The following is a 17,883-nucleotide window of genomic DNA, read 5'->3' on the forward strand; positions in this document are numbered from 1 at the left end:
AATTGTCAACCAGTTATACTATTCCATATGTTCTACGGTTCCATGTAAAGCTCCGCTCTCTGTTGAGCAGTTCTTCATTTTATGTAAACCGGAGTGATTTGTAGTCCCTACAAGAACTTCGGTATATAAAAATTAAAAATAAATAAATAAATAAGTTATGATGAAAGAACATAAGAACATAAGAACTTGCCATGCTGGGTCAGACAAAGGGTCCATCAAGCCCAGCATCCTGTTTCCAACAGAGGCCAAACAATTACCCAAACACCAAGAAGATCCCATGCTACTGATGCAATTAATAGCAGTGGCTATTACCTAACTAAACTTGATTGATAACAGTTAATGGACTTCTCCTCCAAGAATTTATCCAAACCTTTTTTGAACCCAGCTATACTAACTGCACTAACCACATCCTCTGGCAACAAATTCCAGAACTTAATTGTGCGTTGAATGAAAAAGAATTACCTCCGATTAGTCTTAAATGTGCTACTTGCTAACTTCATAGAATGCCCCCTAGTTCTTCTATTATCCGAAAGTGTAAATAACCGATTCACATCTACTCGTTCAATACCTCTCATGATCTTAAAGACCTCTATCATATCCCCCCTCAGCCATCTCTTCTCCAAGCTGAGCAGCCCTAACCTCTTTAGCCTTTCCTCATAGGGGAGCTGTTCCATCCCCTTTATCATTTTGATTGCCCTTCTCTGTACCTTCTCCATCGCAACTATATCTTTTTTGAGATGCGGCAACCAGAATTGTACACAGTATTCAAGGTGCAGTCTCACCATGGAGCGAAACAGAGGCATTATGACATTTTCCGTTTTATTAACCATTCCCTTCCTAATAATTCCTAACATTCTGTTTGCTTTTTTGACAGCTGACGATTTATATTCAGCGGCACGGCAAAGCACGGCAAAGCAGCTGAATATAAGCATATAATTGTGAACTTGGCCAGATAATGCAACCTGTCTAAGTTTAGACAAGTTTTATTGGGTGTCTATACTTAGATGTTCACTCATATATCTAACTCCAAATATCAGTAGTTAGGCATGTAAGTTATACGTCCAACTCACTCTGCCCTGATCTGCCCAGTACACATATTCTTTTTATGCATGTACATTTTAACCGGCTAAGCAGCGACCGCTGAGCATGGGCACAAATTCAGCAGTTGCTACTTAGCCACATAAGTCCTGCTTATCCAGTTAAATAGCGCTGAATGCACTTTAAATATTGACCTCCTTGGTGTTTTATTAGATTCACATTAACTATGCGCCCACAAGAAAAGCAGATGGCTAAGACTGCTTTCCATAAATTGAACCAGGATTTCCATTAAAATCCTGGTTACCAACTGAACTATTTAGACTAGTGCTCCAGAATTTAGCTTTAGTGCTTCTAGATTATTCCCGCAGTTTGGGACAGATTTTCAAAGGGTTACGTGTGTAACTTACATGTGTAACCCCAAAAACCTGCCCATGCGCGCGCCGAGCCTATTTTGCATAGGCTCAGTGATGCGCACAAGCCCCGGGACACACGTATGTCCCGGGGCTTGAAAAAGGGGGCGGGGAGTGGGTGGGGCAAGGAGGTCTGGGGGCAGGGCAGGAGCCTCCAGTCACAGTGGCCATTTACCGCTGTGCCTGGGATCGCGGGCCAGCCATCGGCTGGCGCGCGCAATCTACGCCTGCCCGGAGGCAGGCACAACTTGAAGATTAATGGTCAAGATGGAGCTTTAGGTAGGGCTGGGGAGCAGGTGGCGGAGGGAATAGGGAAAGCCACCGGGGCTTCCCTAGGGCTCGGCATGCGCCTGGTGCACAAGTGTGCATCCCCTTGTGCATGCCGACCCTGGATTTTATAACATACGCGCGGCAGCGCATGCATGTTATAAAATCGGATGAAGATTTATGCACGCCGGGTTGCGCGCACAAATCTACGCCCGTGCGTACATTTTAAAATTTGGCCCTTTATGTATTGGGCTCCCAGATAAGTTATTGTGTGTTTTACAATCAGTTCAACATCAGCAGCATGGATACTCATGAGTTTATCAAATTAAGATCATATAAGTCTGGTACTGAGAGAATTGCACTGGTTACCTGTCAAATATAGACCTAGATTTAAATTATTTGCAATTACACATAAATTGATATATTCAGGGAGCCCTTGCATTCTTAAAGAGAGAATTGGGTGGTATATATGCCCACATGCTCATTTTTCTATGCAGGTAAAAAGTTGTGCATGTGCAATCTTTATAGACCAAACCCCTGCTTGTGGCTTTGCTACATTCAATCTGGTGCCCTTTTGGGAGGTAAGTGGTACATGTAGATTTCTACCTCTGATTTCTGGTCTCCTTTAGTGGCAGCTGTTTAGGAGTGCAAGATTTATAGGACTAAAACAACTGCATATGATAATGAAAGCGTAGATAAGAGGAATCTAACATTTACTGACAAAACAGCATGGCAAGCGACTTTCAGAGCTATTTGTAGTTGAGAGTCATTTCTATATTATATGCTGAAAAGGTTTTTACTGTAATAGAAAATAAACCATTATAGGTAGTATACAATGGAGACACACTCCAGAAGTTCTGAGAAAAATATAAAACTTTATCTAAGATATAAAAAATATAAAACTGTTTCAAAACAATAAACTATACTATATAGTATATATATATATATATATATATATATATATATATATATATATACCTTGGCATATGGTTAGACAATGAACTAAACTAAAAAAAACACATTACAACAAGAACAAAAGAAGGCTTCCATAAACTTCAAATACTCAAACACCTAAAACCGATGCTTCACCTCCACGATTTCAGAACCGTCTTACAAGCCCTCATCTTTTCCAGTCTGGACTACTGCAACTCTCTCCTGATAGCTCTACCTAAAACGACCTTAAAACCACTAGGGATGTGAATCATTTTTTGACGATTTAAAATATCGTCCGATATATTTTAAATCGTCAAAAATCGTTAGGGCCACGATACAATACCAATTCCCCCGATTTATCGTCAAAAAACCGTAAATCGGGGGAAGGGGAGGGCAGGAAAACCGGCACACTAAAACCCCCTAAAACCCACCCCGACCCTTTAAATTAAATCCCCCCACCCTCCCGAATCCCCCCCCCCCAAATGCATTAAATTACCTGGGAGTCCTCTGTAGCGGCGGTCCGTGGCTAAATCGGGGGAAGGGGGAGAGCACGAAAACCGGCACACTAAATCGTGAGGTCTTCAGCCGGCGCCATTTTTCAAAATGGCCACCGCAAAATGGCGGCGGCCATAGACGAAAACGATTCGAAGCAAGAGGTCGTTCCGGACCCCCGCTGGACTTTTGGCAAGTCTTGTGGGGGTCAGGAGGCCCCCCCAAGCTGGCCAAAAGTTCCTGGGGGTCCAGCGGGGGTCAAGGAGCGATTTCTTGCCGCGAATCGTTTTCCGTACGGACAATGGCGCCGGCCATACGCGTATGGCCGGCGCCATTGTCCGTACGGAAAATGGCGCCGGTAGGAGATCAACTGCAGGAGGTCGTTCAGCGAGGTCCGGAACCCTCGCGAGAGGTCCGGACCTCGCTGAACGACCTCCTGCAGTTGATCTCCTTCCGGCGCCATTTTCCGTACGGAAAACGATTCGCAGCAAGAAATCGCTCCTTGACCCCCGCTGGACCCCCAGGAACTTTTGGCCAGCTTGGGGGGGCCTCCTGACCCCCACAAGACTTGCCAAAAGTCCAGCGGGGGTCCGGAACGACCTCTTGCTTCGAATCGTTTTAGTCTATGGCCGCCGCCATTTTGTGGCGGCCATTTTGAAAAATGGCGCCGGCTGAAGACCTCACGATTTAGTGTGCCGGTTTTCGTGCTCTCCCCCTTCCCCCGATTTAGCCACGGACCGCCGCTACGGAGGACTCCCAGGTAATTTAATGCATTTGGGGGGGGGGTTCGGGAAGGTGGGGGGATTTAATTTAAAGGGTCGGGGTGGGTTTTAGGGGGTTTTAGTGTGCCGCTGGACCACCAGGTAATTTAAGGCATTGGGGGGGGGGGATTTAATTTAAAGGGTCGGGGGTGGGTTTTAGGGGGTTTTAGTGTGCCGGCTCACGATTTTAACGATTATCACGATACTTTACACACACAAACGGCAACAATACGATTCCCTCCCCCTCCCAGCCGAAATCGATCGTTAAGACGATCGAGGACACGATTCACATCTCTAAAAACCACTGCAGTTACTTCAGAATGCCGCTGCCAGAGTCCTGACTGGTAAAAGAAAATCTGACCACATAACCCCCGTATTCAACAATTTGCATTGGCTACCGGTGGAGAAAAGAATAGAGTTCAAAGTCCTTACAATTTTACACAAGAAAATTCATAAAGTAGACTACACAGCCCTGGACAATATCATACATATACATAGGTCACTACGTACGACAAGGTCAACATGCAAACTTCATCTAGATGTTCCATCTCTACCACAAGCCAAATTGTCCTCCACAAGAAACAGAGCTATCTCCATCATTGGCCCCAAATTATGGAACTTGCTACCTCATCACCTGAGCTCTCAAGAAAACTTTAAATCTTTTAAAAAAGATCTTAAAGCTTGGCTACTCAGCCAAACACTCAGACAGTAAGGGATAAGACTTCAGTCCACACCCTTGGCATGTCCCCCCTTGGGCATGCAATCTCCCTCCAACGACTACCACTCTGACTCACAGAAACCTTCTTGATTTTTTCTCTGTATCAGCTGTCCCCTTACATGCTTAGAGCACAGATGTATATCTAACTATATTGTATATTTTGATTGATATTAATTTATTGTTCAGAACCAGTTTCTGTTTTCTCTGTTAAATACTTTTAATGTAACAGGTTGTTGTAAATGTAAACCGGAGTGAAGGCAACTTCTGCTATACCTCGACATATAAAAAAATGCTAAATAAATAAATAAAATATATATATAGGTACAGGGGTGGAGAAAACTAGGATGCAAACTATTTACAGAAACAAAAAAAGGTCCAGGGTGCTAGGGAAGCCAGATGCTGCAGACTTAGAAGTTTGGTCGGTATGGTGGGAGTCTCATAGTAATGAACTGCTCCTCCATGGTGAGACACTGCTTTATCTCACTGATGCAACCCACCATTCCAAGCAGACTGCTTAGGTCACTCAGATCCTTTTCATCTCCTCCATCATCATCTATATACCCTTCCCAAAAAGGTATTGAGACACAAGCTCATCACTTGGAGTGGATGCTCTAGACAATGAGCCTGACTCAGGAGCCCTATGCAGGGCAGTGGATGAAGGTAAGAAGAGTAAAAGGAAATCCATGTCTTTTTTGACCAGCAATGGCTGGCCAATCTGATTCATGGCATCCCTACATCTCTGGGCAGAACACAGATGAGAGCCTACTGGAATGGGGAGAGGGATAATCTCCTCTTCAGGCCCAGGGCCTGCCGGTTGGGGCTGGAGAGGCTGGACAGTCACTGCAGCCCTCCCTGGTGGTGAAGGGGATGAGGGAAGAGTGGCCTGTTCCTCCCCAATGATGGGCTGCTGACTGGTTAGAAGGGGTCTGGACCTTTCTGCAATCTTTCTCCTCTTCCTTCTCTTTTCCTTCTCCTCCTCAGACAGCAACAGAGAGTTCTCACCTGTGAAGAGAACAGTTAATGAATGTTATTTCATGTGTTCATATACTCTAGAGTGTGATGGTCATGACCATATAGGCAGTTAGAGTGCATTTCTTTTTTAGAAGTGGTTTAGGTAAAGGGAAGTGCTTCTACCTAAGGGACACCCATGTCGTATAGGTGGTAGCAAGGCCATAGAATGATTCCTTGTCATACAGAATCTTGCTTTCAGTAGTATTTTACTAGATGGTGCCCTGCTTGTGATATGGGCTCAGATTTAGATTCAGTGTCAGGGTTTTAAGCATTGGGTTGTAGTCTATATAGCAAGGCATCTAAGACTATGAGGCAGTACATAGTTGTATAGGATAACAGGCATTTAAGACTGAGTTCAAATACCCTGAAGGGTTTTACAGCTAAGTTGAGGGTGACTTCCAAATAATATTTCATGATAGTGCTATCCATGACTCAGATTATGAGGAAGCAAGCTTTGCAGTCCAGCCTTTAGGAATATCCCTTTCTATAGAGCACATAGTTTTGGGGAGTAACAGGAACTGTATGACAGGGCTAAATTTCTCCCTTCTAAATGGAGGCCATAGGTTTCCTCTGCTACTCAGGCTACTATGAAATTTATGACATGTACCATAGGAAAGTCTATCTCATAATTGCACCTTTACTAAATGTGTGACTATTGGGTAAAGTCATCCCTTGTCATCCTTGGCAACTATTTCACTTTTGCATTAAATAACATTGGCAACATATGTACAAAGATCATGCTATTAATAGAATGTACATTTGTTACAGTATCCAGACATACCTAGTCACTTTTGCCCTAACTGTAGACCACATTTGGGATTCCCTAGTAACCCTCATGCATACCTTAGCCCAGCCCCACCACCACTCTCCTACAGCCCCCCCTAGTGACCCCCTACACACACCCTAACCTGCTCCCATCTCAAAACCCACATTCTACTTACCCCACATGGATAGAAAGTTCCACAGTTAAATTGGTGTCTGAGGAGGTACCAGGCCTTCTTGTTGCAGGAAAGGTTCTGATGAATCCCAGGGATGGGGAACAGATCTTTCTCATGCTCCACCACCAGGGATGCTAGGCAGGTGATCTCCCTGGCGATGAAGTTGGGCTGGTGAACTGGTGATGGCATCGTGGAATAAGCTTGCCCTGGATGAACCAGAAGTTATGTGAGTAGAAAAGTACACATGTATGGTTTAAGCTCAAAGTTGTATGTGAACTGTAACCACTAGGGATGTGAATCATGTGCCCAAGTGTCTTAACGATCGGGTTCGGCTAGAGGGGGGAAAAAATCTGATCGGTGGTGATGTGAATCGGAATCGGTTCCGATTCACATCGTTATTTTTTTTTTTAGTGAGGCCCGACCCTTTAAAATTGACCCCTTACCTTCCCCCACCCTCCCGAACCAACCCAAAACTTTTTACGATTACCTGGTCGTCCAGTGGGGGCGCGGGAACCGATCTCCCGCTCTCGGGCCATCAGCACCATTTTGGCTGCCACTCAAAAATGGCGCCGATGGCCCGATAAAAAAAAAACCCACCCGACCCTTTAAAAATGACCCCTTAGCTTCCCCCACCCTCCCGAGCCCCCCAAAACATTTTAAAATTACCTGGTAGTCTAGTGGTGGTCCCGGGAGTGATCTCCCATTCTCAGGCCGTCGGCTGCCACTCATAAAGATGGCGCCGATGGCCCTTTGCCCTTACCATGTGACAGGGTATCCGTGCTATTGGCCGGCCCCTGTCACATGGTAGGAGCACTGGCTGGCCGGCACCATCTTTAAAGATGGCGGTGGCCATCTTTAAAGATGGTGCCACCAGGTACCATCTGGACCACCAGGTACCTGTAAAAAGTTTTTTGGGGGGTTGGGAGGGTAGGGGAAGCTAAGGGGTTACTTTTAAAGGGTTGGGGTGGGTTTTTTGTTTATCGGCAGAGGCGCAGCCGATAAACAAAACCGCGATCAGGCCCAATTGAAAAACCCCCACATGTGAATCGGAATCCGAACCGATTCCGGTTCCAATTCACATCTCTACTAAGTAGAGCTGATTGTGGTTGGAATATCTACCCCAAAGTAAATTAGATGAAAAAAACACAGAGGTAATACATAATAGTACAATTGCTATCACCTGTTTTTTATACTAAATGGTGTTATTAATATATTTTATTTCCATAATTTATACAATTTCAGCCTATAACATTTATTGTTTGTTTAAAATATATAGTATATACCATGTTTCTGCTTATAAATACTGGGGTCATTAGATCTCAGAGGTAATGTTATTTTTCATCATGTAGAACTCTAAAAATCCTATTATTCTAGTATAATTGCAGCTGCCAGTATGACAACCATCCAGATGCCTAATGTTTCTGACACTGATGTGCCAAAGGACTAAATTTAAATCATGCTACACTAATTCTTCATATCAATCAAGATTTTTCTCCTAATGAACAGACACATGCTGTTATATATGAAGGCAGATTGTCTAGATAATATGAGATATTATGTGAAAGAAACCATTAAAACATATCCTTTTCCTAAGTGGTACGAGCTACTAAACATCATTTTAAAAATTACATTAGGAACATAAGTTAACTTTAAATTTACTGCAATTATGTACAGTATTTTTATATCTTGATATAACATAGCATGTGAAATACTGTGGCAAAATCAGTCAATAATTTCTTTGTGGTGAAATATGATAAAATATGCATCCTTTAGATTGCAATAATACACAATGCCTTAAATAATGCACTATAATGATGTTGATCCTAGTATTTCTATTTAATGGGATTTTCATCAAGCCATGTTAGGGCCTTATGGTGCGATAAATGTAGTCTAACATGCAATAGACATGTGATATTTATTGTGTCATATTTTAGAAATAAATATTATAATAATAATGCAAAACCAAGAAAATTATGCAAATGAGGGACCCTACTGCATTAAGTGGTAAAATAATGCATAATGTGGGCTTTAATGTGAGAAATAACATCACCTTTTTTTTGAGGTAGAGTGGAAACATTTTTTTATCATGCCTTAGAGGCCATTATTGCGGATTGTGGCTATTATTGCGGCTATCATCATGAGCAATAAAAAGAGGTCTTCTCTCAGACACACCTACACAGCCCTACTGACCTAATAAAACCAGCTTTTATTACCTGCTCTAACTTCCTAAAGCTAAAACATTAAGGGGAAGGGTATAGTAGTGGGATACTGGCTGCTTCGGGCTTCTCAACAACAACAAGAACAATGACTACAACAGTCAAGGAAGGTTCAAACGCCTCCTAGGGAAGTACCCGCACTGGAGCCAGAGCCGCAAGTCCTGCCAGTAAAGGGCCCTAGCACATGGCAGGGCTTGCCATGCAAGAGGGTGCGCAGGCTGTACAGGAAATACATCTTTCATCCACGAACCACATTGCTGAGGATGCCAGAAGAACACATGGTTATGAGTTATCAACTCAGTCTCAGGCTATCATGGAATTATATCAAGAACTCAGAGGGAGATCTAGATCCCGTCACGGAAAGGTCCCATGCTATACTAGGCCTCACCAAACTATTGTGCACCCTTCATTTTATGGCATCTGGCTCTTTCCAAACAACAGTCAGGGTCATCATGGTAATGTCCCAAACATCTGTTTACCACTCTCTGGATAGGTCATAACAGCTATATGTGGCCACATTAATCATTACAAAATATTCCCTCATAAAAGGCAGGACTTGCTGAATCTGAAGAGAGATTTTTATGCCATTGACAACTTTCCTAATTTGCTGAGAGCTATTCACTGCACTTACATAGCCATCACCCCACTCTGTGGCAGGGGGGAGATCTACCACAACAGAAAGCTCTTCCATTCCATCAATGTGCAAGTGGTCTGTGACACTCAATTGTGCATCCTCGACATAGTCGCCAAGTACCCAGGAGCTGCACATGATTCCTTTATACTTAGGCAATTTGGCCTGTTTGAAAATTTTGAAGGCAGCCTCTACGGTGATGGTTGACTCATAGGTAAGAGCACTGCTTCTTTCTATACTCCCTCTCCAGCTATGAGTTTACAGCAAATGCCACTGACACAGGGGGCCATCGGGGATGTGACTGCATAAGTTACATGACAAGTGGCTTGCAGAGTTTGGTTTACAAGCCATAGTGCCAGGGCCCTGGTTTCTGTTTCCATACTGTACAGGCCTGCTAATGTTGCATGCTCAAGCAATGTGCATAGCACAAAGCTCTGTGTGTAACCAAGGACCACATATTTTCTACTTGTTAAGCAAGTAGCTGTTCAAATCCTTCCTCTTGGAGCTGTTGTAATGTCACTTGTCAATCAAAATGTTTTTGTGTCCACAGTGCAGGGACTCTTAGGTCAGGTATGCCCTAATAGTGCTCTGTCAGCCAAGATATCAGCCACACTTTGTCATGAAAATCACAGAGATACATGGGTTTGATTGAAGCTATGGGTTGTGATTTTGGCCCAATCCTAGTCACTGTGGCATGTCAGACAAATGTGTATCTCTGGAGGAGATAGTGCAGAACAGCCAGGGACATGCACATCTATTAAAACTGGTGGGTAGACACCATCATAATGGTGAATGTAAGGTAACACATCGACTATATGATCATGGCACCAAAAGTGGTATAAATAACCTAAGGCACCATAAAGGGGTAAAAGGTTATCAGAAGTGGCAGATGTTCTCTAAGATACCATCAGAGGAGCAAAGCAGAAGCAAGAGGGAAAAGAACACCCCAATACTTCAAACGAGGGCACCAACAACAATGGTATGAACCCTCAAAAGCAGCACAAGAGGCAGAGTGGTACCAATTGCCCCCAGACTTAAGGCTTGAACCAAACACATAAAACTTCAAAAAGAAACTGAAAACATGGCTATTTAAACAAGCCTACCAATGACTCACACACACTTGCACACAGACCAACAAGCGCTTTTATCATGCAGGCCCTTATTTAAAGTAGTTGTTTCTCCTCTAATGTGTTTATCTCTACAGTTATGAATATTATAGTTACATGTTCCTATTGTCTTCATTCCACTAACCTCCCCTCCTCTTACATTCCTGTCCTATAACCCCCCAGCCCTAAAATATTGTGAAGTTATTCAAATGGTTAAGATGTAATTTCCTTTCATGCTTCTGATTGTTCTACTGTAAACTGATGTGATGTGCAAACGAACATCGGTATAAAAAAGCGTAATAATAAAAATAAAGAGTGCATCAACATCATACATGAACAAGATGAGGAAACAAAGCAGATAAGATGGCAGGAAAAATCATAAGGCACCAATAAAAGAACAAAGCAGAACAAAGAGTGTCATCAACATACCAAGTTACCATGAAAGGTGCAAAGAGCCACCCATTGTGGCAAGAAAGCCCCAAGGTATAGAGTCTGGGTTTTAGCAGCAAGGCAGAGTGGCATAAAGAACCCCAAGGTGTAAAGTCTGGGCATGACAGCAATGTTGAGTGGCAAAAAAACACTAAGGTGTAGCACAAGGGGTATAATAGCAAGGCAGAGTGGCATGGATGATGTCTGTCTTCTGTTGAAGCACTTGTCAGATTTAGTACAAAAGAATTATATGCTATGGCCTCCAGCTACTGAACAACCTTCTAATCTAGCAATCCCTAAGGTGTTAATGCTACTATTATGCACTTTTAATATAAATCTATAAGGTTGAATAGAGAAAGGGCTGGTAACAAGGTGTTGCTCATGTGTGAAGGCCCTATCTCCCTTTTGGACTATAAACTATCTGTATGCAAATGTAAATAAATTAATAGTTATAAACTTTATTATAGGTACTATATACACCTTATATGCCTTTCCTACAAAGTCTGCTGACCTTCTCACCCCTGAGATTGTGAAGTGTCCAGCTCACCAATCCCTTGCACTGCAGACTCTGATATAATGTTCAGGACCATCTGTTCTGCTTGGGTGAAGCTTATCTAGCTTGGAGGCTCCCTCTGTCTTCATTCTGGCCTTTGCCCTTAAACTTGCTTCTAAGGTGTCGCTACTTGTGACTGAGGTCTTACACACTTCAATTATTGTGAAAGACAGCATTCAGTTTATGGCAGATTTTTCTCCCAGGTCTGCTCCTTTCTATAGGATCCAACTTTTATTTATTTATTTATTTATAAAATTTATAGCTTGCCTCTTTCAATGCTATTGTCCGGGATGAGTTACAAGCATACATACATAAACAAATATAGCAGTAAATCTTAACATTGTAAACTAGCATAAAAACTCACTTAAAAGCTTCCTGAAACAATTGTGTTTTTAAATATTTTCTAAAATTCTTACATCAGACTCGGTTCTCAATTTGACAGTAAGAGTATTCCACATGTAAGGGGCTGAGAAAGAAAATAATCTATTCTGTGTCAGTTTCAAACAATAGTCCCAACTAGGAGGTAACTCAAGCTTCGCTGTACCTTGTGATATAAAAATTCTCCCTGGTTCGTATCGCCACAACTCTGCCAGTAATATACAGTTATACTTGGGCTGAAGTAACTTTTGCTCAGTAGTCATGATTTTTAATTGTGCATGACATTTCATGGGTAACCAGTAAACTTATTTTAATACTTGGTTTATGTGATCAAACCTTCCACTATCAGGAACTAACCTAGCTGCTGCATGCTGGACTAACTCATAATACTTTATCTAGCAATCCCTCAAGTAAACCATTACAATAATCTAAGTGCCTTAAAACAAGAACCTATGTAACAATCTTGAATAGGTCCTGGGATAAGAACATAAGAACATGCCATACTGGGTCAGACAAAGGTTCCATCAAGCCCAGCATCCTGTTTCCAACAGTGGCCAATCCAGGCCATAAGAACCTGGCAAGTACCCAAAAACGAAGTCTATTCCATGTTACCGTTGCTAGTAATAGCAGTGGCTATTTTCTAAGTCAACTTAATTAATAGCAGGTAATGTACTTCTCTTCCAAGAACTTATCCAATCCTTTTTTAAACACAGCTATACTAACTGCACTAACCACATCCTCTGGCAACAAATTCCAGAGTTTAATTGTGCATTGAGTAAAAAATAACTTTCTCCAATTAGTTTTAAATGTGCCACATGCTAACTTCATGGAGTGCCCCTAGTCTTTCTTTTATCCGAAAGAGTAAGTAACCGATTCACATCTACCCATTCTAGACCTCTCATGATTTTAAACACCTCTATCATATCCCCCCTCAGTCGTCTCTTCTCCAAGCTGAAAAGTCCTAACCTCTTTAGTCTTTCCTCATAGGGGAGCTGTTCCATTCCCCTTATCAATTTGGTAGCCCTTCTCTGTATCTTCTCCATCGCAATTATATCTTTTTTTGAGATGTGGCGACCAGAATTGTACACAGTATTCAAGGTGCGGTCTCACCATGGAGCGATACAGAGGCATTATAAATTATAAATTTTCCGTTTTATTCACCATCCCCTTTCTAATAATTTCCAACATTCTGTTTGCTTTTTTGACTGCTGCAGCATACTGAACCGACAATTTCAATGTGTTATCCACTATGATGCCTAGATCTCTTTCTTGGGTTGTAGCACCTAATATGGAACCTAACATTGTTTCACAATTTTTAGCCTGTAGAAGATAATCCTTGCAACATTTCTGACATAGGGTATCACTGACAGCTTAGAATCCATTCCAATATTATTGCTTGGCTACGCACTTCCGTAATATATGTAAGGAGAATTCCTCATAGATTACTTGAGTCTTAATTGGAAGTGAGTCCTTCCCAATCCATAACAGCTTGGTCATAGATTTATTTAATGATAGTCATTTTCCTGCTAGCCAAGTTCTAATATTATCTAAGGATGATGTTAATAATGTTAGAGGAAGACCATCTGTCCCACTAGGGACAAATAGTTGTATGTCGTCAGCGTATATTTAAAAGGACAGCCTTAGACCCTTTAGAAATGTATCAATTGAGGATATATACAAATTAAACAGTAATGATGATAGGGCTGAACTCTGTAGTATTCCAGAACATAGTTCCCACCATGAGACAAAAGCCCCACCCAATTGAACTTTCTGCATTCTGCCTTTCAAAAAATCCAAATAACAGACCATAGTTATTCAGCTGGCGGAGTAGTGTTGTGTGTCCTGGCCGCGTTGGTGCTGCGATGGTGCCACGACCAGGCCTGTTCACCTCGCGCTTCCCTCCACTAGCTCTGGCTCCTCTTCCCTTGCCACGGCTGCCAGCTCCCAATGTCCCCGATACGCACCTCGAGCCTCTCTGGCTTCCTCCATACCGCAGGCCTCTCAGTGGAGCTCCCATAGGGGCTCCGCATCTTTGGCCTCCTCGACCCCGCCCCTAGGCATGCGGTTGGCCAACATAAGAACATTTAAAGGGCCCAGGGCGGGAAGCTCTTCTCGGACGCCACCCGATGACATCACATAAGGCTCCTACTTAAAGTGAGGCTCTGTCCTCAGAACCTCCCCTTGGCAATCGGGTCGATACCTTCGATGTAGCTAGTTTGCTGTTCCATGTTCCTGTGTTCTCCTGCTTCCTTGATCCAGTCTTGTTCCAGTGTTTCTGTGTTCTTGTCTTGTTCCTTTGCTCCTGCGTTCCTGTGTTCCCATGGTCCTCTCTGTGTTCCAGCATCTCTCCTGATTCCTGTTCCACATTCCTCCTCTTGTTGTACCTTCTCAGACTGATTCACAGTACTGACCTTTGCTTGCCTGACTACATTTGACTGTTGCCTGGAACTGACCACTGCCTACCTTCAGACCATGTTTGACCGCTGCTTGGAACTGACCTCTGCTTGCCTGACCATGTTGACCACCACCTGGAACTGACCTCTGCTCATCTTGACTACGTACAGACAGATCTCGGAACTGACCCTTGCTTTGGATGACCACCCTTGGACTGATACCCTGGCTTTGACTGCCGTGCTACACTCAGTTACTCTGTTCACTCCTGTGACCATCAAACCAGCCTGCTAAGGATGCTGCCCGCGGCCTACATCCGACTAGACCAATAGGCGCTGCCTATCTTGCCTGTAAGACTTTCATTTCCTTTTCCCTTCCAGAGGTCTCTGGTGATCCTGGTCCTGGTCTAGTCCATTCTTTCTTCACCAGCCACGCACCTTTTGCCTGGGGTGGGCACACCACTCTGCTGACTCTCTGGGAGACCCTCGGAGGCCCACCTAAGTCCAAGCAGTCCAGGTACCCAAATTCTCAACCTGCGGAAACCCTGGATTGCTATTGGTGAAGCTCCAACTATCCTCTGTCTCCTTGTGTGCTCCACCTCCTGGTGCCATGTACTCTCTGGGTCTGACCAGAGGGCCGTACCAGTCCTGCACCAGGCAAAGGGCCCACTTCCAGTGCAACAGGTAGTTGCTTATGACTGACTGGATCAAATGCTGCTGACACTTCTAGCTGAACTAGCAGCCCAGTGCCCCCTTTTTTCAACACACAATATAATTTGTTTAAAAAGGAAAGCAAAAGTATTTCAGTTTTGTGTCTTCTTCTAGATCCATAATGAAAAGCATAATGAAAAGCATCTAATAAATTGTCCAATTCCACATATTCATCTGAGATATGACACATTTTTCAAGGATGTTTGAGAGGATGGGTAGGTTTGAAATTGTATAACCATTTGATAGATCATCGATAGGATGGCTATATCCTTATGAAATGGCCTTACGTTTGACAAATTTAAACTTTCAGGAACCACAGCATTATTCAAAGATTTATTAACTTGTTTTAATAACTTCCAAAGTAGAATTTTTCATCCCCTTTATCAATAAAAATGGACAAGGATCTAACCTGGAAGTAGTGGAATGCAACTCACTTAGGGGCGGATTTTAAGAGCCCTGCTCGCGTAAATCCGCCCGGATTTACGAGAGCAGGGCCTTGCGCGCCGGTGCGCCTATGTTCCATAGCCTACCGGCGCGCGCAGAGCCCCGGGACTCGCGTAAGTCCCGTGGTTTTTTGAGGGGGCGTGTCGGGGGCGTGTCAGGGGCGGGGCCGAGCGGTGTGGCGTTTTGGGGGCGGGGCGCGACATTTCGTGGGCGGGCCCAGGGGCGTGGTTATGGCCCGGGGCGGTCCGGGGGCGTGGCCGCGCCCTCCAGAACCGCCCCCAGGTCGCGTCTCGGCGCACTAGCGGCCCGCTGGCGCGTGTGGATTTACTTCTCCCCTCGGGGAGGCGTAAATCCTCCAACAAAGGTAGGGGGGGTTTTAGATAGGGCCGGGGGGGTGGATTAGATAGAGGAAGGGAGGGGAAGGTGAGGGGAGGGCGAAAGCGAGTTCCCTCCGAGGCTGCTCCGATTTCGGAGTGGCCTTGGAGGGAACGGAGGCAGGCTGTGTGGCTCGGCGTGCGCCGGCTACACGAAATCGGCAGCCTTGCGCGCACCGATCCAGGATTTTAGCAGATACGCGTGGCTACGCATGTATCTACTAAAATCCAGCGTACTTTTTTAAAATCTACCCCTTAATGTCATATTTCCTTCATTATAGACTGCAAGTAAATGGTTGTGTTTGTGGACCCTTGGGCTGAGGCAAAAATAAACTCTATCTGCAGGGAGAAGCCCTGCAGGTTCTCACCATCAGCAGGCAGACCTAGGCAAAGCAGAGACCAGTCGGGAGCTTCACATATACTGGCTCATGTTTCCCTTGGGTTAAGCCTTTGGAATCTGGGACCAGCAGGACTTAGGCGAGGGTCTCTGCTGATGACTTGAGACATGACACTTGAGACTCCATAAAGTCAAGGAAAAAGGACTGATAGGGCAGCGGGCAGTCAGGAAGGCAGGAACAGGTTGGGCAAATGAGAATTGTAACAGGCTGAGATGAAGACTGGAACCAGGTTTGGATGAAGACAGGAACAGACTTACACAAAGGCAGGAACAGCTGGGAAGCAACACATATTATATACAGTAGCTGGACCTGCTGCTGGGGTGAGTTACATCTTAGGAGCTAACCTTATATAGGGGTGAAGCACAGCTTCCATTTATAGCATAGAGCCTAGCAAGTAATAATGACCCTGATGTAGCTTGAGTGGCTGGTGGATTGCATCAGAGTGTGCCTTGGATTACAACCCATTAATGGCCATGATCCTTGCTGACAGCATTATGGCCATTGGCATAGAAATGCCCTAACCTGGAGGACAGGTCCCGATGACTGTGCTATACCACAATAGGACTGGATGAATGCCTATGGCCTCTAGAAAGAAGAGGTTTTATCTTAATTCAGGATATTTCCAGCTTTTGACTGAGACATGGTATTGTTGAATGGCATTGAAATAGTGGGGCCAGTGATGGAAGCAGTGAATAGACTATGGAGGTTATTTTCTATCCGTATCGCACGCAAAAAGGGACTTTTTGCATGGGAAAAGTCCCTTTTCGCGTGCAATAGTAAGCGGGGGGCGGAGTCGGGGCAGAGTCGGGGTGGGGAGGGGAGGAGTCGGGGAGGCAAGGAGGCAGACACAGCGGTATCTTCGTTGGTGGCGATAAGGTAAGCCACATTATCGCCGCCAGTAGCGCGCCCAATAGCACCACCTTTCACGGTGGCGCTATTGAGTGCGAAAGCCGGCAGCGATAACACTGCGGTGGTGCGATTGCTGCCAGCTTTCGCAGGCCCACCACCCCTTTCGCCCCCCCCGCCCCCCGTTGCCTCCGGGATTCACCATTCTCTGTGAGAATGGAAAATCCAGGCCTATGTTGACATCTCCCTGATGGACATTTAGGGAACTTACTACTACTGGCCTCCTCATGCCTGGCACACAGCTGCTGCAACCTTTTCCCCCTCCAGGTGGCACAGATCACAGGACTTCTTTTTGAAGTTCTCAATCTAAATAGATGAGAAGTTGGAATAAAACTCTCTTAGTTGTATGAAGCAGGTTCTGTGACATCCTCAATGCCATGCTTCCATTCATGCCAGCAAACCCTTGACCCATTGTAACAGAGGATATTCATGGTTGCTTCTGACATTAATATGTGCCTTTTTGCTTTTGGGCCCATGGACCCACCCACCCCACAATTTCCCCACCATTCCTCCACTAAATCTTGTCACAGCTAATGACAATTTAATTTAAAGTGGTATAGCCTCGGCTGTCCTTTGCCCTGAGCTACCACCCCAGGACGTGTGCAATAATGGTGTTGATACTATCTTCTGAAGCTCCTTGCAGGGCAGTGTTACTCCAACAGCAATGGTGATGAGGCTACAACAGCCTCAGTGCCCATGTGTGTGGATACACTTTCACATGAGCAACCTTTTCTCTGGCTTCTGTACAAAACTGCATCCAAAGTGCAAAAGCGCATACC

Source organism: Rhinatrema bivittatum, chromosome 6, assembly GCF_901001135.1.
Source record: "Rhinatrema bivittatum chromosome 6, aRhiBiv1.1, whole genome shotgun sequence".
Lineage (NCBI taxonomy): Eukaryota > Metazoa > Chordata > Amphibia > Gymnophiona > Rhinatrematidae > Rhinatrema > Rhinatrema bivittatum.